This window comes from Xenopus laevis, chromosome 2S (genome assembly GCF_017654675.1).
Source record: "Xenopus laevis strain J_2021 chromosome 2S, Xenopus_laevis_v10.1, whole genome shotgun sequence".
Classification (NCBI taxonomy): Eukaryota; Metazoa; Chordata; class Amphibia; order Anura; family Pipidae; genus Xenopus; species Xenopus laevis.
Genome location: NC_054374.1, coordinates 108,823,961 through 108,847,227, shown reverse-complemented (window position 1 = coordinate 108,847,227; position 23,267 = coordinate 108,823,961). Strand labels below are relative to the sequence as shown.

Here is a 23,267-nt window from a genome sequence, read left to right as displayed (position 1 = left end):
CTCCCAACCCCTAAGGGGCCATGTTGGCAAGTAAATACAGGCAACCAATTGTCACCACTCTTGTGTAACTCCTGCCTGCAAAGAACCTACATACTACTAGTTGTATACTTAGCGGTAACATTCACTGACCATAGGCTCCCCAAGACAAGTACTCCACTTCCCACTGTGACAAAATTGATGACCAAACACCCGTATGAAAAACCCCTGCCTAGTCACCTAGACCAATCCACATGTAGGTGGGTGGGATGCTGCTCCAGATCCTCCAACAATGGCGCTGAGCTTCACTTCCCGCCACTAGCCAACTTTGCCAGCTCCTACACCCTTCCCAGCCCAGTCACTAGCCTCCTCCCAGTATGCTGTGCTGCCTGTCTGAAATACCTATTAAGAGTCACCACAACATATGGTCTGCAGGTACGAGGAGTATTTAGGGGAGTATTTTTCAAAGATTTAAACTACAAGTAAGTGATTGCCACAATCTGCCAGCGTGACATTCCACCACTCTCTTCTTTACTTACACTTTCACCCATTTATAAATACGCCCCCAAATATCACATAAAACTTAAATATACAGCAATTATGTCTTTATTTGGTTATAGAATTCCTCATATACTTTATACTTATGAGTATCGAGTACAATGGGCTAGATTGAAACAAATAAAAAAATTCACAGGGCTCCTTTACGTCCACAAGCGCTGTTATGGCTCCGGCACTTTCCCCGCAGTCAGTTGCCCATAAAACCATTTAATTAAAGGTACTTGATCAAAATTAGCAACTTCCATATCATTGTGCTTCACCCTACTTAGTCCCTCCTTCCTTCAGTTCTGAATCAACCACTGCTGTGCTTATTGACACATGGGAAGCCTCAAGCTACTGTCACCTTCTGATTAGGCAATAGCTCCATAGTCCCCTTCATGTCCAACATCAATTGGTGTAGCACAGCTGCTCCTAAAGAATTAGGCACAGATGTCTCTCACACACCAAAAAACGGAAATGAAGCCATATGGACTCCCGCTACATTGCATCTAAATTAGGACAAAAGTTTTTTAATCATCTTGATGTTGATAAGCATAGCAATGCAATTGCACAGTAAAACAAAATAATAACTAAAATAATGTGAACTCAGAAAACAAGCCAGATGGGATGCACTTAATGTTACCTACTGTACTGTGATTGCTAGTTTCATCTAGTCAATAAGACCATTGAACATTGAGCCATTGAGCATGTACATGTATATTTCAGCATTTTTTTTTCTCTCCAATATTTGATTCCTCCACATTTAACATGATGAGATTTGCGTGTGGTATTGACAACATTATACCACTAAGACTGTGTTTCCTCATTAGCATTCTGATTATTTTGTGTATACCTTTGTGCTTGTCATCCATTCAGTGTAAGCATATCATATCCCCAACCTAGCAAAATCTTGCCTAAAGACTTTTCCTTTTTTAAGATCACATGACTGGGATATAACAGCTCTATTCATCTTGTCTACAATGGCCGTGATTGGCTTGGTGACTTCTTTGTCTGTCTGAACCAACTGCCTGACATGACATTTCCTAATGAGCTCCTTGTGTAAAAGCTAACAACAGGCATGGCAGCGCAGCACCCTCTTTTTACTTAATGACTACTTCATATTAAATCAGTAACTGTCAAGTTCAGCTTTGACTGCTGAAGTTTATGTTGTACACATTTGTTGTAGGGTTGAATCTTCTTATTAACTCATTCATTCTGCCTATAATACAGAATCATTTCAAGCAGATGCCTCGAATCAATTTAGCACATTTTTATTCTACTTGTGAATCTGTTGTTTTGTCTCTGAAATTCTATTAGTATTCACTACATGCTCATACTTTCACTCATACACATCGCCTAATGCAGAATCTTCCATGCTGGCCTGTGACATTTTTATACCTGGCCAGAGTTTGCAATTACACTAATATTGAAGTATTTAAGCTATAGCGTCAGATAACAATTTAAGTTAAAGGTTACATGGAAAATCTAATACTGTTACACAGCAGAATAATACATTATGGGATTACATAGTAACATAGTAACATAGTAAGTAAAGTTGAAAAAAGACACATGTCCATCGAGTTCAACCTTTTTTTTTTTTTTCTTTTTATTAACTACCTATCTGCCAGTTGATCCAGAGGAAGGCAAAAAACCCATCTGAAGCCTCTCCAATTTGCCTTAGAGGGGGAAAAATTCCTTCCTGACTCCAAAATGGCAATCGGACTAGTCCCTGGATCAACTTGGACTATGAGCTATTTCCCATAACCCTGTATTCCCTTACTTGCTAAAAAGCCATCCAACCCCTTCTTAAAGCTATCTAATGTATCAGCCTGTACAACTGACTCAGGGAGAGAATTCCACATCTTCACAGCTCTCACTGTAAAAAACCCCTTCCGAATATTTAGGCGGAACCTCTTTTCTTCTAATCGGAATGGGTGACCTCGTGTCAGCTGGAAAGACCTACTGGTAAATAAAGCATTAGAGAGATTGTTATATGATCCCCTTATATATTTATACATAGTCATCATATCACCCCTTAAGCGCCTCTTCTCCAGTGTGAACATCCCCAATTTGGCCAGTCTTTCCTCATAGCTAAGATTTTCCATACCTTTTACCAGCTTAGTTGCCCTTCTCTGTACCCTCTCTAATACAATAATGTCCTGTTTGAGTGATGGAGACCAAAACTGTACGGCATATTCTAGATGGGGCCTTACAAGTGCTCTATACAGTGGAAGAATGACCCCCTCCTCCCTTGACTCTATGCCCCTTTTAATACAGCTCAAGACCTTATTTGCCCTTGATGCTGCTGACTGGCATTGCTTGCTACAGCCAAGTTTATCATCTACAAGGACTCCAAGGTCCTTTTCCATAATGGATTTGCCTAGTGCAGTCCCATTAAGGGTATAAGTGGCTTGGATATTTTTACATCCCAGGTGCATGACTTTACATTTATCAACATTGAATCTCATTTGCCACTTAGCTGCCCAGATTGCCAGTTTGTCAAGATCATGTTGCAAGGATATCACATCCTGGATGGAATTAATTGGGCTGGATAATTTTGTGTCATCTGCAAACACTGATACATTACTTACAACACCCTCCCCTAAGTCATTAATGAACAAGTTAAATAAAAGTGGACCCAATACTGAGCCCTGGGGGACCCCACTAAGAACCTTACTCCAAGTAGAGAATGTCCCATTAACAACCACCCTCTGTACCCGATCCTGTAGCCAGTTTCCTATCCACTTGCAAATGACTTCATTAAGCCCAACAGACCTTAGTTTAGAAAGCAGTCATTTGTGGGGCACAGTATCAAACGCTTTGGCAAAATCCAAATAGATCACATCTACTGCCCCCCCACTATCCAGAATCTTACTTACCACATCATAAAATGCAATCAAATTCGTCTGACATGACCTATCCTTCATAAAGCCATGCTGATTGTTGCTCATAATGCCATTCATTAGGACAAAATTTTGAATGTGATCCCTTAACAAGCCTTCAAATAATTTGCCCACCACAGATGTCGAGCTTACTGGCCTATAATTGCCAGGCTGAGATCGTAATCCCTTTTTAAATATTGGAATAACATCAGCTTTTCTCCAATCCATAGGCACCATACCAGATGACAGTGAATCTGAGAAAATCAGAAATAAGGGCTGGTCTAAAACTGAACTAAGCTCTCTTAGAACCCGGGGGTGTATGCCATCAGGACCTGGAGCCTTGTTTACATTAATTTGTATTAAAGCTTTTTGAATCATATCCTGAGTCAGCCACTGACTAGATTGAGCTGAACCATTCGTGCAGTTATTAAGTGAGCCTGTGAACCCAGACTCTTCTATTGTATACACTGAAGAAAAGAACTGATTTAACACATTTGCCTTTTCTGTATCTGTTGCAACCATACTGGTACCATTATTTAATGGAGCAACACTCTCAACCTGCATCTTTTTACTATTAATATATTTAAAAAACTTTTTAGGGTTAGTTTTCACCTCCACCGCAATTAACTCTTCATTTCTTTTCTTAGCCTTCCAGATTGCTGATTTACAACATTTATTACAGTGTTTATATTCATTAAATGCAGCTTCTGTCCCTACAGATTTGTAGTTTTTAAATGCCTTTCTCTTCTTTCCCATTAACTTCTTTACTTCTGTATTAAGCCACACAGGATGATTCTTAGAGCTTCTACGTTTAGTCCTTAAGGGAATAAATTGAGAACAGTAATGGTTTAATATCATTTTAAAGGACAACCATTTCTGTTCTGTGTTTTTAGCTGAAAACCTAATGCCCCAATCAATGCTCTGTAGGGCAACCCTCAAGGCACTAAAATTAGCTTTTGCAAAATTCATGGTTTTTGTTGCCGCAGTATATTTTTGTTTTTTGCACCAGACATTAAAAGATATAACATTGTGGTCACTATTACCCAGGGGTTCAATGACTTGCACATTTGCTATAAGTTCTGGGTCATTTGAGATCACTAAATCAAGAATAGCATTTTTTCTGGTAGGCTCCTCAACAACCTGTGCTAAAAAATTGTCGTGCAATAAGTTTATAAACTTGTTCCCATTAACTGATCTAGCAGTACCGTTGCTCCAGTCAATATCTGGGTAATTAAAATCCCCCATTATCATTACTTTACCCAAACTAGCAGCCTTTTCTATTTGCATTAGGAGCTTTGAGCAGAAGATTAGAAAGCAGAAATATTTGTAATTTAATAATATACAAATATGATACTGTTACACCGCAGAACAATACATTATGGGATTAGAAAGCAGAAATATTTGTAATTTCATAATATACAAATATGATGTTGCTGTTTGCAGATCGAAAGAGATGAAAGGTCCGTTAACCCAAGTGCTGCTTTTATAAAACATGATGTGCATGTGTGCATCGTTGAGACCTGCAGTCCTCTCCCCTCATACAGTAACCAGACACTGAGGTTCAGAAGGAAAGGCTGCAGTGTTATGTCAAGTCCAATACAGAGGTATACTCTTTCCATTAACAACTGCCCGTTTTAATGTCCCCTGAGGCTCTGACTTTAGCCACCCCAAACCACTATGACATAAGGAACTTACATGTCCTGTAGAGAGAATTGTGCTCCTGGTTGCCCGCCTGCTGAAAGGAAATCATGAATCTAGCTTCAGGGCCCACCCAATGAGCCCTAACCTTGGATCCCTTGCCCAATCCATCTCCAGGAAGTGAATGGGAACAAAAGGTGGGGTACTATTTGACTCCATTTTATCCAAATAATCCAAATGTTTTAAAATTATTTCACTTTTCTCTGTATTAATAAAACAGTAGCTTGATCCAAACTATGGTATAATTAATCCTTATTGGAAGCAAATTTTTTCAAGATTTTCTAGTAGACTTAAGGTACAAAGATCCAAATTATGGAAAGATTTGTTATCCGAAAAACCCCAGATCCTGAGCATTCTGGATGATAGGTCCAATACCTGTACCAAGCATATCAAGCACTGTTACTGCTGCACACTGGCTAGCACCACAGGCTTGCAGAAGAGCTGTAAAAATTGAAAATTCAAGTAGTTTATGAAACCTAGGGCACAGAGAAATAGACACACCATGCACAACAGAGCCTAGTTTATCTGTGTGTTTATGTTTTTATGTGATCTCCACAAATGTCCAAAAAGGACAGTCGGTTGCAATATAAGTGATCTGCAGTATTATCTTTCCACCCAAAACCTACTGCGTTACATCAAAAAGAAAATGCATCTGCATGACAGTGCAATACATTTGCAGTATAATGTTTTCTCAATTTTGTTCCTAGTCTTTTTTATTATTCTTAATCTTTATTCCGGAAGAGCACAGAGCTACAAAAAATTGGATAAAGGGTTGGCAATGCCAGGGCTAGCGAAAGTGCACCAGCACTATACAATTCAATTAAGGCTAATGTTATAGGACAGATTCAATCACACGTTTTCTCGGCTGTTAGAGAAATGCCTTCTAATTTGGAACTACAGCTGTTATAAGTACACCCCAAGCCTTTGATTACAATTTGAATCCAGTTTTCCAGAGCTAAGTTGTTTATATTGGATTTTGATGGAACTGGAGCCCAGTAATCATGTTATGTTTGTTACAGTGCATGTTGGTGCTTTATGAGTATTATGACCCCATTCTTTCCTACTTCTGAAAATATGAGATATGAGGGGATGGAAAAACAGACTTTACATTCCAGTGCTTATATCTTGTTATTCTGTATGGTATCTGAGGAAACCATATTTCCTCTATATTAACAATGTATCATTTTGAAAAAAAGTACCGAAAAGTTGCAGTTGTTGCATTTTAAAATACAAGTTGAAATGATTTCTTTGTATCACAACATAGTTATTTTATTCTGTGCACCTTCTTAAAGTCTTTTACTAAAACGTAAGGGGAAACAATCTTTGGACAATGCAAATCAGCTAAAGGAACATAAAGAATACATTTTCATATCTAAATGTTCCTATTTAATGTAATTTTTGTATGTATTCAATTGTCAAAGTATTGCAGGTCTCTTCAAGCTGAAAATGTTATTAATTAAGTAATGATTCATGTACTTTAAGGTAGAGCAAGTCAAACACTGATTGTAATTGCAGTTGATTTCAATTGCAGTTAATTGGTTTTAGCAAGCAGATATCCCTGGTGCAAGGCATGATAGGCCTATAGCAGTGATAAAAATGAAAATGATAGGTAAAACTTTTTTCGAACAGGTACAATGAACACATTAATCAAAACATTAATCAGAACAAAGTCTGTTCTTGTGAAACAAACTGCATTTTATAGAAACTATTATAGGAATAAATTACCCTACTGTCACGGATAGTAAAGACTGATAAAGGATGTACTTAGGGAGTATGTAAATTTAAAGTAATGGCAAGTCAGTAGAACTCTTATGGATCATGCTGTGTCAAATAAACTACTCTGTATGAAAAGCTGACTACAATACATGGCAAATATATCTATGTGTGTATTGTATTTTACTATAACACACCACTAAGGGGCCGATTCACCAAGGGTCAAATATCGAGGGTTAATTAACCCTAGATATTCGACTGGGAATTAAAATCCTTTGACTTCAAATATCGAAGTCGAAGGATTTTAGCGCAGATAGTTCGATCTAACGATCGAAGGATTATTCCTTCGATCGAACGATTAAATCCTTCGAATCGAAGGATTCGAAGTATTTTAATCCAACGATCGAAGGATTATCCTTCGATCAAAAAAATTTAGGAAAGCCTATGGGGACCTTCCCCATAGGCTAACATTGAGTTCGGTAGGTTTTAGATGGCGAACTAGGGGGTCGAAGTTTTTTCTTAAAGAGACAGTACTTCGATTATAGAATGGTCGAATAGTCAAACGATTTTTAGTTTGAATCCTTCGATTCGAAGTCGAAGTCGTAGTCAAAGGTCGAAGTAGCCCATTCGATGGTCGAAGTAGCCCAAAAAACACTTCGAAATTCGAAGTTTTTTTATTTCGAATCCTTCACTTGATGTTAGTGAATTGGCCCCTAATTGTTAAACCATTAAGCTGGGGTTCAATGAGGCTGTGACCACAGAATTCCTACAGACAAATACAAGAGCTCTTCTACTATTATCCCATTATCAATATATTAAGGCCATTAAGACGTTTTGTGCCTTAAGCTACCAAAAATGCCCTTCCAAAACAGATATTGCTTGTCCATTTATTGCAATATATTTGGGAGTTTTAACCTTGAAAGCAAGCAAGTTGCAGCTAAAACTTAGTCCCTGTATAATGAAGCAGTAGAATTCTTAATCAATGTCAGAAATAACACAAAATCAAACTCTGGACTGTGAACAATACCTGCCCAATTCTCCTGAGCCACTGGGGGATCTTAGCACTTATGCTGGACATTCCCCTGAACAGACTTACAATAACTCTTCCTGCATTTATGACCCTTTATAAGCCTGTGCATTGCTTGATCATCTGAGTTCCTGAGCCTGATCTAGCCTCTGACTTCTGTAATTCCTGGTTCCTGTGTTCCCTACCTGTTTCCGTGCCCTTGTTCACTATTAGCCTCACTACAGCCCTGTATTTGTGACTCTGTGATTTTGTGTCTGTTTTCATTATTTTCTTATTTTGCTAATTCAATCTATTCATTTTTACCTTACCATGGCTCCGCAAATCCTGCCTGGTGGTCAAACCTGACAATAAAGTAGGTGAAAGTTGAGTGTAGAACTGGCCAGACCAGGGGTGACTTTGAAATAGTTTGCCATCTTAAATATATTGCAATATATGGACAAAGAATCCTTATTTTGTTTACACAGTCATTTCCCGTCATTATGTTAAGATGCAATGATAATCTGTTATAGCTAATGGGAAAAACTCAGACGTCAAGTTTCAGCAAAAGCAGCTCTGTTTAAAAAAAGTGTAATAAGTATGATGGACAAATGCCATATTTTCCACATATCATATTTTCAATGCGCTGATGGCTTTTATGCCAGATTATTACACAACACCTGAAATCAATACACAGCCTTATAAATGCACCATTTTTCTCAGTCTAATGCATGATGTATTTGGTCACTGTTTTTGTTACACGGCACATTAAATCGGCCCTAAATGAGCTGCCATGACTTGAAATTTAACACATGGATTAGAAGAAGATGATTAATATTTTGGATGGAAAGGGTGAACTCATTATGATTCAAGAAATTATAATGAAAAAAACTCCCATCCAGCTTTAATGGAACAGACTGAACCGTATTAGTAGCAGGTATCTCCTCTCCTCAAAGTGGCAATAAATTCTAAAGGAGAAGGCTCATTGCAACATATATACTACCCATACAAACCTTCATGTTGGGTGAATAATGTAATCACAGCTGTTCACAAGTCCAAGTTAATAAATATGAAATAAAGCTGTACAGATATAAAATCCAGTAATTTGTCATATGTTTACTGCCTAAACTATTTTGAATCTCAATTACAGTTACATAACACATATTCTGAAATTAATTATGCGAAGACTTGTTAAATGCTATATATCATATAAACAAATTACCTTGCCTGGTGCAGCCAAAATTCTAAAGAAACCATTTAATTGGTCACTATGATTTATTGATTTGTTAATTTTATTTGTTTATTTTTTTTCTCAGAATTACATAATTACATACTTAATTTAGGTTTTGAAAAAAAATACAACAGTGCATCAAGATCAATCCTTCACTGTGTTCTACAGAAGAACATTTTGACAATTACAGTGTTCACATTTTGCTTCCAACTGATACTGACCACCGATATGACTTAAAAATTCCACTTTTGGTCTAAATTCTGTATCTTCATGTGTGTCAATTATCAACAAAAATTAACTATACTCGTTTATAAATGCATTGCAAGGTGTCTGTTGCTCTGTTGGTTCTAATAAGTGACAGCAATTGAAGAACACTGATATCTGATTTTCATACATCCCCTTCCCATTTCTCTCTGCTGCCAATTCATTATAAAAGGACAGATGAGAAATGGTGGGCAGTAAATGTCTGTAAATGTGAAGGACATTTTACAGATGACTGGCTGTGCACAGTTTGTTTTATGCACAAAAGTTTATCTCAGGCCTTGGAAACGATTCCATTAAATGCATAACTATTTTTATAAGATGCAGTCAAACTGTAAGGACTAAAAGTGTTTGATAACAATAATAAACAAAACATTTTTAAAAAGTAATAACATAACATAGAACTAGACACTAGACATACGTTAAAGTGTCTGTGCTTAAGCCAATATCAATGCAGGGTGCATAGTCAAATCCTAAATTATAATTTATGCGTATCAACCAATATTCAAAGCAAGTGAAATTATATTAAAGCATTACCTTTTTGCATAGTATCTGATGTGTTGGTCCCAAACGCAATGATGTGATTTAATACAATTTTATAACATTTTACTCAATGACTGGAACATTGTGCAATGAGGTGATATATATTTATGTATATAATCTTAATGACATTCACACTATGCTGGTATGGGCTTTTTTATGCAAAACTCCAAGAGATATGGTTTAATTTCAAGCACCATGGCTTAAGGCTATTAAAAACTTTAAAAAAAAAACCCAAAAGGACTGTTTTTTCATCAGTATGAATCCATGCTTGATTACCGCCATGTACACAGTTCTACAGAAGGAAAAAAATTTATTAAAATATGACATGATGGGGAAATGCAATGCTATATTTCAGAGTAGTTGGATAATGGGATGAAATATATGAGAGAGAGAGAGAGAGAGAGAGAGAGAGAGAGAGAGAGAGAGAGAGAGAGTGAGAGAGAGCCATGACAGTACTAAATTTCCAATGAATACCATGATGAAGAACAAATATGTCCCCAAATGGACAGATTTATATAGAACAAGTACTGAATACAGGTGGCAGTGCTCAATGAAGTTCAATATGCATTGGCCAAAAGACAACACAGTCGAAAAGAGGTTATTTCAATTTAAAAAAGCTTGGTGATCACCAAGTTGTTATTAAAAAAATAAGAAGTCAAACCTGGGATAATATAAAATAATTTTAATTGTAATACATGAATAAACTGTGCTAAATATGTTAATTCAGCAATTTATAATTCAAAGAAGACCTAGACTATGTCATTCATAAATATTTAGATATATTTTATAGGTATATGATCAGTCATTAGTAAAAAACATATTTCCATCTATGATTTGAAAACACCCTTCACAGCTTGTTTGTCTTTCCAGTAGTGCAATGTTGTCAGTTTATTTAATGCCACAACACCAGCTCAAGTATATCTCAAATGTTTTCTGTCAATGTGACAGGATTGTCAAAGAGAAATGTTTTGTTTTCTCAAAGATGACTTTAATGCTTCATACTGCCATGATTTGGTCAGAGAACCACATTTATTTAGCAACACTGTGTCCTATCAAACTGACTCAACAATTTCTCTTGCAAATACTGTAGATGTCCATTCAATAAAATGTTAAGTTTTAGAGGCTAAAACATATTACCCAGTCCAATCTTCCCTCTACAGGTATGGGATCTATTGGGACATGAGGTTTACCATTTACATTTTTACTGCAATTTGTATCATCACCATAACTAATGTCTGCTAAAAACTATTTAAACATTATGGGGCATATCAAGGGTTGAATTTCGAATTGAAAAAACATTGAAATTCTAATTCTAATTCTTGAAGTCTAATTTTTAAAGAGACGGTACATGATAAATTTCGATATTCTAATTTCTGAATTTTTTTCACATTCAAATCGAATTTGGACTATTCCCTAGTCGAAGTACACAAAAATAGCTCAAAATTAAATTTTTTCATTCAAAAATTCACCTCGACTATTGATAAATCTGCCCCTAAATAAACCCAATAAATCAATATGGATTTATACAGCTTAGTTAGGTCAAGTGCAAAGTTTTTTTCATTATTACAGAAGAACTGAAGAAGCCACTTGGATCAGTGGTGAAAGGTTTTCAAGAATACTCAAACTCCAGTTGCTTTAGACTTACTGTAACTTTACTAGATACTGTATATTACAAGCTGGGTGAATGAGAATCTCCATAGACATTAGAGGACAGAAAACAATTAAAAACTGGAATGCTTTGCTTAAAATTAACTGTATAGGAGATGCCTGTATGTTTATTTTTTTTAAACACAGTTATTAGTAAGCACAACATATAATGGGAGGGATTTACATTTGTGTCTGCATGCATGTGACTTGTGTCTGCACTTTAGGAGAGAAATGCTTTCTGGAGGCTGCTATTTTTCTTTCTCAATGTAACTGAATGTGTGTCAGTGGGACATGGGTTTTTACTATTGAGTGTTGTTCTTAGATCTACCAAGCAGCTGTTATCTTGTGTTAGGGAGCTGTTATCTGGTTACCTTCCCATTGTTCTTTGGTTTGGCTGCTGGGGGGAAAAAGGGAGGGGGTGATATCACTCCAACTTGCAGTACAGCAGTAAAGAGTGATTGAAGTTTATCAGAGCACAAGTCATATGACTTGGGGCAGCTGAGAAATTGACAATATAGTTAGTTACATAGTTAAATTGGGTTGAAAAAAGACAAAGTCCATCAAGTTCAACCCCTCCAAATGAAAACCCAGCATCCATACACACACCCCTCCCTACTTTTAATTAAAATTCCATATACCCATACCTATACTAACTATAGAGTTTAGTATCACAATAGCCTTTGATATTATGTCTGTCCAAAAAATCATCCAATCATAAAGGCATTAACTGAATCAGTCATCACAACATCACCCGGCAGTGCATTCCACAACCTCACTGTCCTGACAGTGAAGAACCCTCTACGTTGCTTCAAATGAAAGTTCTTTTCTTCTAGTCTAAAGGGGTGGCCTCTGGTACGGTGATCCACTTTATGGGTAAAAAGGTCCCCTGCCATTTGTCTATAATGTCCTCTAATGTACTTGTAAAGTGTAATCATGTCCCCTCGCAAGCGCCTTTTTTCCAGAGAAAACAACCCCAACCTTGACAGTCTACCCTCATAATTTAAGTCTTCCGTCCCTCTAACCAATTTAGTTGCACGTCTCTGCACTCTCTCCAGCTCATTTATATCCCTCTTAAGGACTGGAGTCCAAAACTGAACTGCATACTCCAGATGAGGCCTTACTAGGGACCTATAAAGAGGCATAATTATGTTTTCATCCCTTGAGTTAATGCCCTTTTTTATGCAAGACAGAACTTTATTTGCTTTAGTAGTCACAGAATGACACTGCCCAGAATTAGACAACGTGTTATCTACAAAGACCCCTAGATCCTTTTCATTTAAGGAAACTCCCAACACATTGCCATTTAGTGTATAACTTGCATTTATATTATTTTTGCCAAAGTGCATAACCTTGCATTTATCAACATTGAACCTCATTTTCCAGTTCGCTGCCCAGTTTTCCAGTTTAGACAGATCACTTTGCAAAGTGGCAGCATCCTGCATGGAACCTATAGTTCTGCAGAATTAAGTATCATCTGCAAAAATAGAAACAGTACTTTCAATGCCCACCTCCAGGTCATTAATAAACAAGTTGAAAAGCAAGGGACCTAGTACAGAGCCCTGCGGTACCCCACTAACAACACTGGTCCAATTAGAAAATGTTCCATTTACCACCACTCTTTGTAGTCTATCTTTTAGCCAGTTCTCTATCCAGGTACAAATACTATGTTCCAGGCCAACATTCCTTAATTTAACCAGTAACCTTTTGTGTGGCACTGTATCAAATGCTTTAGCAAAGTCTAAGTAAATGACATCCACTGCCATCCCAGAATCGAGGTCTCTACTTACATTCTCGTAAAAAGAAATTAAGTTAGTCTGGCAAGATCTATTACGCATAAAACCATGCTGGCACAAACTCATAGTATTATGATTTGCTATGAAGTCCAGTATCTTATCCTTTATTAACCCTTCGAAAAGCTTTCCTAATACTGACGTCAGACTAACTGGCCTATAGTTTTGAGGCTGAGAACGGGATCCTTTTTTGAATAGAGGCACCACATTAGCAATTCGCCAGTCTCTCGGCACTATGCCAGATCTCAATGAATCCTGAAAAATTAAGTAAAGAGGTTTGGCAATCACAGAGCTAAGCTCGCTAATTACCCTGGGATGAATACCATCTGGCCCTGGACCTTTGTTAATCTTAACATGTTCAAGTCTCTTTTGAATTTCTTCATGTGTGAACCATGCATCATTAGTTGTATTACTAGAATTGGGAGTGTTAAGAAGGAAACCTTCACTTACTGGTTCTTCATTTGTGTAGACAGATGAAAAATACGAGTTCAGAATCTGCGCTTTTATTTTGTTTTCATCAACCAGCTGACCCCCCTCTGATAGTAAGGGTCCCACCCCTTCCTGCTTCATTTTTTTACTATTGACATATTTAAAAAATAAAAATATGTCTAGCCCCATGTCAGATTTCAAAATTGAATATAAAAAATCTGTTTGCTCTTTTGAGAAATGGATTTCAGTGCAGAAGTGTGATGGAGCAGCACTACTAACTGATTCATTTTGAAAACATTTTTTTCCCATGACAGTATCCCTTTAATAAAGTCGGTCTTTCAAAAACAGTTACAGTAAGTAGACCATACTGACCACGCTATTACCTCAAAATATATTCCAATCAAGCCCAAATTCTGCATACCTAAGCAAGTTCCACCCCTTTCAAGCTGTACCATCATCTGTGTGAGACAACCACTGTGATATGACCCCTGACTAAACTCCTGCCTTTTCCACCCTAATGGTAGCCTTAGAATTATTTTTCAGGTGTATATTTAAAGTACTCATTTAGTATAGAAAATCCAAAGGAAGACATAAAGTAAATAGATACAAAGACTTTAGCTTTTCCAGTTAGTGTAGTTTTTATTCCAACACTGGATATTCTGTTTATACTATATATAATAAATAAAGTTTTATCGATGGAATGAAATTAATACATTATAGACAGAAAATCCCATAATTTTTTTCAAGATTTTTTTCAGCATAAACTTTATGTTGGCTTTTCAATAAAAAAATTGTTCTTGCACAACATATATTAATGAGAGATGCCTTAAAAATGCATTCACTTGTATTTATATATATATTGTTCTGGAAAGACAAAAAAATGTCGTTACTAATGCTATGTTACAGTATATTAACAATATCAATACATCATAATAGCACATGTAATAGTTTAAAAAAATGTAACCCGTTTTTGATAAACTTGCCCTAACAAATTTGATATTATTTTTGTAACTTATCAATACAAAGCACAACTAAACCCCAGAAAAATCTTTCCAGCATGGTTCAACAATCTATAACTTAACACAGAAGTGTAACCATTTCAGGAAGATTTGTGGCCACAAATAATGGTTTTGAATGTATTGTAAATTATATTTTAAAGTATGAGTAAATTTCTGTTTTTTATGCAATTTCTACAAGCTCTGCGATTTTGGCTAATTCATGAATTTCATGAAACAAAGCAAATAAATAATTTCTTTCTTTACAAACAGTATTACAGGTACCATGGTACAAATACTACAGTTGTTTCCTGTCCGGTTCATTTTGTTTTAGTATTTCCTTCACGTTAAGTGCTGTGAATATCACAGTATATTACTGGAATTTGCTGCCCTGTAACCTTCAATGAAACAATGAAACAGTCACTGCTGCAATGGAACAGATATTTTACTGCCAATAGCATCTGCTAATATAAATTAGACTTTCAGAGGCAGCACAACTGTGGATGTCAGTGCTGTACAATAAAAGAGTCTGAAATGAAATGAACTCTAGACAAGGATATTTTTCAGATTTGTTAATTTATCATGACACTTAATATATAGATAACAGTAAAAATGTTTTATTAATACTATAGAACCTGTCCTAAATCAAGCCAAAAAGTGAATTCAATATTGTTTACGGTTGACAGTATTTGTAATTGTTCTGCTTGTCTTCTGAAGTATAATTTTTGGTATATGGGACTGCACCTTTATACTGACTATTATCTTTGTGTAAGTGGCTGATTCAAGAAAACAATTATAGATAGACAAACCCAAAAGAGGATATACACGTATTTGAAATCTATTTGAATACAGAATTACATAGACAAAAAAATGTAAAAGATGAAAATATTCAAATATGTAGCAAAATTATATTATTCAAATAAGTTTTTTTGTAGATATACAATGTGTATCCTCAGTTTTTCTGTTCTGTAGGTTAAGTGGGCCCATAAATTAATATGACAGAAGTAAAGTTAAAACAGGGATATGTAGACTAAACACCTATTTAGTACACTAACAAAACAGTAAACAGAAGTTCATTATTTCTATTCAAATTAAGATAATACATATGTGTAATTTTTGAAGACTATAGATGTCATCAAAAATAAATTATGTTAAACACTTTACAAGTTGTTTCAAAAAACATATTTAGGGGGTCATTTATTAAAGTATGACTTTTTTTGGTTTTAAGGGGCAAAAAAATATTTATTAAACCCTGGTGCTGCTAAAAGTCCAAATCAAAAAATACTCTGTCTCAAACCTGTCTTGTAGAAGTCAATACAGAGGTCACTTTTACAATTGGAAGATATAATGATCTGTGCTGGGTTTCGTACAACAATCCAAATAATTTGTGGTTTTCAGGTGTCAAATAAGAAAAAAAACTAAAAATTGGTCTTTTTTCCGCACCAGATTTTTTCGAGTTAATTTATTGATAAGGTAAAACTGTTGATGGGAGTTTGGTCGAAGTGGTTTTAACATAATGAGAAATTTTTGGATTTTAGTTAATAACCCTCTAAGACTCCCAAAAGGTTAGTTGACCATTCATATATCGCAGATATCAAATGAATATATATTCAGTTGGAGTAATTTTTGAGTGCAATTTTAAGCACTTGATATGTCTATTTTTCTATCTCATTAAAAAAATATTTAGATATTAAAGGTTGCTTTAAATATAGTTATCAGCATACATTGTCATTATTTAAGCTATAACGAGACATATAGGGGCCCATTTACTTAGCTCGAGTGAAGGAATAGAGGAAAAAACTTCAAATTTCGAATGTTTTTTTTGGCTACTTCGGCCATCGAATGGGCTACTTCGACTTCAAATCGAACAATTCAAAATAAAAATCGTTCGACTATTCGACCATTCGATAGTCGAAGTACTGTTTCTTTAAGAAAAAACTTCGACCCCCCTAGTTCGCCACCTAAAAGCTACCGAAGTCATTGTTAGCCTATGGGGAAGGTCCCCATAGACTTTGGTAGCTTTTTTTGGGTGAAGAAAAATCGTTTGTTCGATGGATTAAAATCCTTCGAATCGAACGTTTCGATGGATTTTTCATTCGATCGAACTATTTGCGCTAAATCCTTCGACTTCGATATTCGAAGTCGAAGGATTTAATTTCGATGGTCGAATATCGAGGGTATGTAAATCTGCCCCATAATCATTATACTATGCAATAGAAAGAGTTGTTTTTACAGTATTCATTTAATATCAGAATATGTAATGCATTACACACATTACAAAATATGCCAATAAGTTCTTTCATTAATCCACATTAATTTGTACAGTAATAAAACAATTACTGAAAACAATTGCTGAAAAATTTCCAATAAGGGTAAAATACTAGACCAATCCTTATATTGAAAACATTGATTCAGCAAGAGTCATCCTGGAAGCCTGGGTGTGTATTCATTTCCACTATCTGGGCAAATTGATACATCCAGTTGAAAGTACACCAGTCTGATTTATGTGTTGTAAACAAACAAAAGCATATTACCTTCATACAAGGGTGTAACTACAGAGGAAGCAGACCTTTCAGTTCCAGGGGGAACCACCCGGCCCAGGAATGTAGGGGGACCAGTGCACTAACGATAAGTAATGAGCAATTCCATTAAATCTTGGTAGATTAGATCAATTTACCAATGTTTTGGGGCCCTAAATTGAATTTGCAATGGAGTCCAGTAAAATCTAGTTAGACACTGTCTACATAAAGTATAAGGAAGTCCTTCAGAGTTATGTAACTAATACTCATTGTTTATGGTAACTTAGAAACACATTCCTACATATGCAATATGCAACCAATATGATGTTTGCATTTAAACAGGTGACCAGTAAATTATACCTGCTGATAGGTTGCTATGGGTTACTACATTTGGGCAAAATATGTGTCTTTTATTACATAACCCCATATAAATTTACCTAAATGAGGCTCATTTACTAATACTGGGCTAAATGGCCTCAGTGAGTTTTCTCAGTATAACATAACTGTGTGGTGAGAAATAAGTAATAAAACAATAAGGGGCTCAAAATTTTAAATTTTTTTTTGAATGTGAGATTTCTGACACCTCGACAATTGAAAAAAGTTCTAATTCGAATATTCACCACCTAAAACCTGCTGAATTAATTTACAAATCAATGGCAGAGGTCAGTTGACCCATTTGAAGATGTTAATAGCCGTCCTGACATTCAAGTTTTTTTTCTGAGGAAAAATAGTGTCTCTCAAACACTTTCTACATTTTGGTAAACTCGCCCAAGGGATTACTTGTCCCTTCTGACACTTCACTTCATCGATCTCTGCAAAACAACAAACCTCATTCCTCTATGAAGAACTTCTGCAGCTGCCACATAACCAGTTCAAAGTTGAATACATTTAACACATCTCCTTTTATATGTGATTTATCTTATATTGTCAACTAAAAATGTTTCTTTAATTTTTAAGTATCCATGTATTTAAATGATGTACTATACATCTGTAATGGTAACAGGAAAATATCTGATAGATATGTATAATCATATCTGGGCATCCAGCAATATGAATGACATTTTTTTGTGGTTATCGGGTCTCTAACAAAAAAAATGTGGGTTCTACATTTCTGTTTAAGCTTAAAGGGGTGGTTCACATTCAGGTTAACTTTTAGTATGTTAAAGAATGGCCAATTCTTTAACAACTTTTCAATCGGTCTTAATTATTCATTTTTTATAGTTTATGAATTATTTGCCTTTTTCTCCTGACTCTTTCTAGCTTTCAAAAGGGGGTCACTGACCCCATCTAATAACAAATGCTCTTTAAAGCTACAAATTTATTGTTATTGCTACTTTTTATTACTCATCTTTCTGTTCCGACCCTCCCCTATTAATATGTCATATTCTCATTCAAATCAATGCATGGTTGCTAGGGTAATTTGGATCCTAGCAACCAGATTGCTGACATTGCAAACTGGAGAGCTGCTGAATAAAAAACTAAATAACTTAAAAACCACAAACAATAAAAAATGAAAACCAATTGCAAATTGTCTTAGAATATCGCTCCCCACATCATAATAAAACTTTACTCAAAGATGAACAACCCCTTTAACTGCTAGTCCCTTTTGTGTTTCGCCATAAATTCGCCACCGGCGAAATGTCGCTGACGCCCATTAAAATCTATGGGAATCAAAAAAATTTTGTACAGTATCTTTTTTATTTTGACGCACAACGCCATACAAGTCTTTAGGCGTCATTTTTTCAGCGAAACAAGGCGAAAAAATTCGCCCATCCCCCACTGTCAAACAGTAGTTTTTTATAAACTAAATTAGGGCTTGCAGTAATAATTATAATTCTGTTTAATTTTTTTAAGCAAATGCTTCAAAAGTGGAATTTGTTCAGCTGGAAAATAAAATGTTGAAGATTTTGGAGTTTGGTTTTAGAATAATGTGATTTTTTTTAAACTCTAATAAATTACATTTTATTCACAATTCATATGGTATATTATTTATGACAAAAATTGATAGTTGGAAAATAAAATTTTGAATATTTTGGGGCTTCGAATGATATATTATTTAAGAAAAAATGCGAATGTCTAAAATTCGATTGAATAGTCCCAACCTAAAAATTCAAATAAAAAAAAAAACTGAATATTGCGCAATAATTTTTTTTCTCACATTGGAGTCTATTGTGCATCATTTTTGCAGCGAAACTTGGCTAAAAATTTTGCTCATCACTACTATTAACATCTTTAAATAGTTCAAGGGACCTCTGCTATTGACTTCTACATGAACTCGGCAGGTTTTAGGTGGAGATTATTCAAATTTGGATTTTTGAAGCTTCTGACTGTAATAAATCTCACATTCGAAATGAAATTCGAGTTGGTGGTTTTAAATTCAAAATTGTGAGTTTTACTATTTAAACCTTTGTAACTAATTGTACATTTATTGCCTATTGAAAATAATATCTGTCTAAAGCTGTATCTGTACTGTATGTAATGTATTTTTGGAAATCGAAACCTGGCTGGAAGATAGCTACTGTAAATTCTGCTGTGTTGTTTCTGTAGTCCTAACTTGCAGTGCAGAAGGATTAGGCATACAATTATTTTCTACTCTCTTTTAAGAAATTCAAATAGAAATATGTTTTAAATATTAAAACAATATGATAAACATATATGACACAAGAACTCAAGTTGCTTCTTTAAGCCCCATGAGTTGGTAAACTAAAATAGAAGAACAGGAGTTAACTTAGTTTTTAACTACTTTTCTACTTCAAAAAATACCTTCAAAAACTAGTAATAAATTATAACAAAATGTTCAATAACAAAATAATCTTCACTCCATTAATAATGAAAACTATAAATTGATTTAACAAATTATGTGGAAAAATGTCAGGTTTACTCACATCCCTTTCTTCTCATCTTCTTCCTTCCTTTGGCTTATCTGTAGAAGCAAATAGAAATTGCTTCAGTGAGCCCTAACTATTCCTGCTATCTTTACAAAATACTTATTTGATGGCATTTCTAATAATGCAATGATTTTATAACATAAATGACAAAGTTATGGTGACAGAATTGTTATTTATTTGACAAAATCCTAAAGCATTAACAATCTATTGGCATAAGCAAATGTCTTAAAACAAAGCAAAAACATCAATTTAGTGAACAAGATGTACAAGAAAGAATCAAATCATCCCAGTCAAGAAAATGAGTCAAGTCACATTGCGTGCAGTAATTGATTTTCTCCATAAAATGAATGTCTTAAGGCATGTCTCTAGTGACATTTGTTGAGAAAATGTCATAAAAATTGTCTACAGGAGGACTGTCAGGAAATACAAAATAGTTTTGTGTGTTTTGGTTATCAAAAATGCTGCTCCTAATAACTTGCGTTGTGGCAGAAACATAATATAATTACAGCTTAAAATAAATGCAAGCATTAAGTTTAAAGGTACACTAAAGGCATTAGAACCCCATAACATATCAAATGTAAACTATCTGGATTCACCAAACTGTTAACAGAGCGCACCACCAACATCTTCTTAAAAGCCTTTATTGAATTAAGGGTTCTGACCCGGGAGCCAGCATTGTTTCAGATCAACACAGGTCTTTTATGAAGCTACTAAAAGCAGCATGTGCTCAAAATTTCATATATAATCCATCACAATGACCTCTATTGGCAAAAACACCACATTGCACGATTATACAAACATGATACATAATTGCAATTCAAAGTGCAACAGATCAAATTCAAATTATAGTGTATAATCCCATCACCAATTATCAAAAGTAGTTTGAGGATACTATCTAGATTCAAGAGAACCCTTCATTGGATAAGTAAACAACCTGCGTATGTATAAAATATATGTTTTATATGTATAACTGTGATACTCAAATTGTATTTTTAACCCAGAAACTAATATAGTGGCTTTAACATATCAGCAGAAACATATTTAAACCTTAAAACTTCATTCACTTTGAGATCTGCTTTTTGGCAACGTTGCCAAACAAGTGTCTCTTTGCCTGATTTGGCTACCTACATCCTCGGCCAAATTGGAATAATACTGCAGGTCTACAGAGACTCAACAAGTAAAGGCTGTATAATTATACCTACTGTATGTGGCCATCCTCCAGCAGGATTTTCAAACTTACCCAATAGATACCTGTAATAAATGAAAAATGTTCTAGTTTGACCTATTCTTGTAATGGAGTATCTTATTGTTTTTCATTGTGATCATCAATAACCTTGAAGTTGGCATTGAAAATGTTGTATGAGTTTGTCTGTCAGTGACAGTAAATTGTGTGAAACAATGAGTTCTATACAGGATGTTTCCAGAATGCAAAGTGTTAGTGATGGGCGAATTTGTCCCGGTTCACTTTGCCGTAAAATTAGCGAAACGCATTGAAGTCAATGGGCGGCAAAATTATTTTAATGTGCGTCTATTTCGACGCCCGCAACAATTATTATACATGCGCCTATTTTGGCCAAATGCATTAAAGTCAATGGGTGTCCGAATCATTTTGAGGTGCAACAATGTTCATGTGTGTGCGCCCAAATTTTTTCGACAAGGTGGATTTTTTGCCAGAAAATTTTTGTGGCAGTTTTGTGAACTGACAGCGAAAAACAGAAGTTCACCGTGAATTTGCGCCTGGTAATTTTTCCTGGCCACTCCATATTAGCATTACATACGGGGGATTCCCCGTCCCCGCCCCCTGACCAGATAGTCCCTCCCTCCTAAGCCTTTAAAAGGTACCCCTGGAGCACACTCACCTTGTCTTTTTTCTTTCTGTCCTCACTCTTCTTCTGACCTGAGGGTTTTCTCCTGGTTGGGTTCATTCCCTAAGCCCTCGAGCTTTACAGGTGAATTTGGGCAGAGTGCTATGCCTTCCCCCCATTCGTTTTAAACGTCTGTGTGTAAGGCCTAAGCAGGAGGGACATCCTTACCACAGCACGACTCTGCTTTTCCTGCTGAGAGAGGTGTGACATGGAGGTAACTCTTCAAAGTTGCCTGTGTCACGAGGAGTTCCTTTTCCTTTTCTCTTACTACTGAGACGCGTGCTATTTCCTGTCTCAGTCAACTTCCTGTCCAGCGGCCATCTTGTGGTTGGCATGCTGCGGACCTTTTCTTTCGTATGGGGAGGAGACGACCGCTCCGGTACACAGGGGGTTTCAGAGGCCAATGCGGTCGCTACGATTGCATCGCCTCCTCATTAGCGCCTAGCGCGCTCTCCCTGTGCGCATCCTCGCGCTGGCGGCGGCCATTTTGTGCTTGGCGCACTCTCCAGGCGGCCATGTTTTTTTTGGAGGGGCGGATTTTAGAGGGCCGGCAGTATAAAAGGCCCTGACAAGGCAGCGCTCGTGCTGCTCACTTCCACCCTCTGCCTTCCAAGGAAAGGTTCGTGCTTCTTTTCTCCCCTCAGCCTTACAGGTAAGATTCTTTTATCGTGGCATCCTTAGCCCTTAAGCATGTGCATTTTTTCATGCTCTCTTCTCCTGCTAGGCTTTGTCTTTCTTGCTTCATGGACTCCTCAGCCTCCAATGCCTCTGCCCCCCAAGCTAGGTAGGTCCCTCAATTGGGTTGTTTCTATCTTTCTTGTCTCTCTCTCCTTTTCTAATTAGCTGTCCTCTCTCTCTCTTCCTCAGCTTGCCTGAAGAAGGGACTTCTAGAAAACGCAAAGCCGCTGCTGTCTCCTCTCACCATCCAGAATGCATGGGATGTTTCAACCCTCCTCTTCCGGGCAAAAAATTCTGCAGCACCTGCTGGAAGGATTTCTGCAGTTCAGCCTTTCCTCCTTCAACCAGAGTTACGGAGGTTTGGGAAGATAGCCAGGAGAACTCTCCGTCCAGGGATGCAGTCTGGGACACAGCGGAAGCCTCCTCCGAGGAGGAATCGCAACAAGAGAGATTTTCAAATTCTTACATCGATTCAGATGAGGACTCTGAGGGGTCCAGCGGCTCCTTTGACTTATCCTTGGTTTCTCCTCTCATAAAGGCAGTTAAATTGACCCTGGGAGCAGAAGAGGATCCAGAGGGTACAGTATCTCTCAAGGTGCTTCCAAACCCCTC

General features: G+C 36.3%; 1 protein-coding gene across 1 annotated transcript in view; it reads right to left on the bottom strand.

The window, feature by feature from the left end:
* Positions 1-23,267, bottom strand: part of LOC108709742 (transmembrane protein FAM155A-like) — a 243,543-nt gene that overhangs the window by 13,657 nt on the left and 206,619 nt on the right. The gene's annotated exons all lie outside the window — the stretch shown is intronic.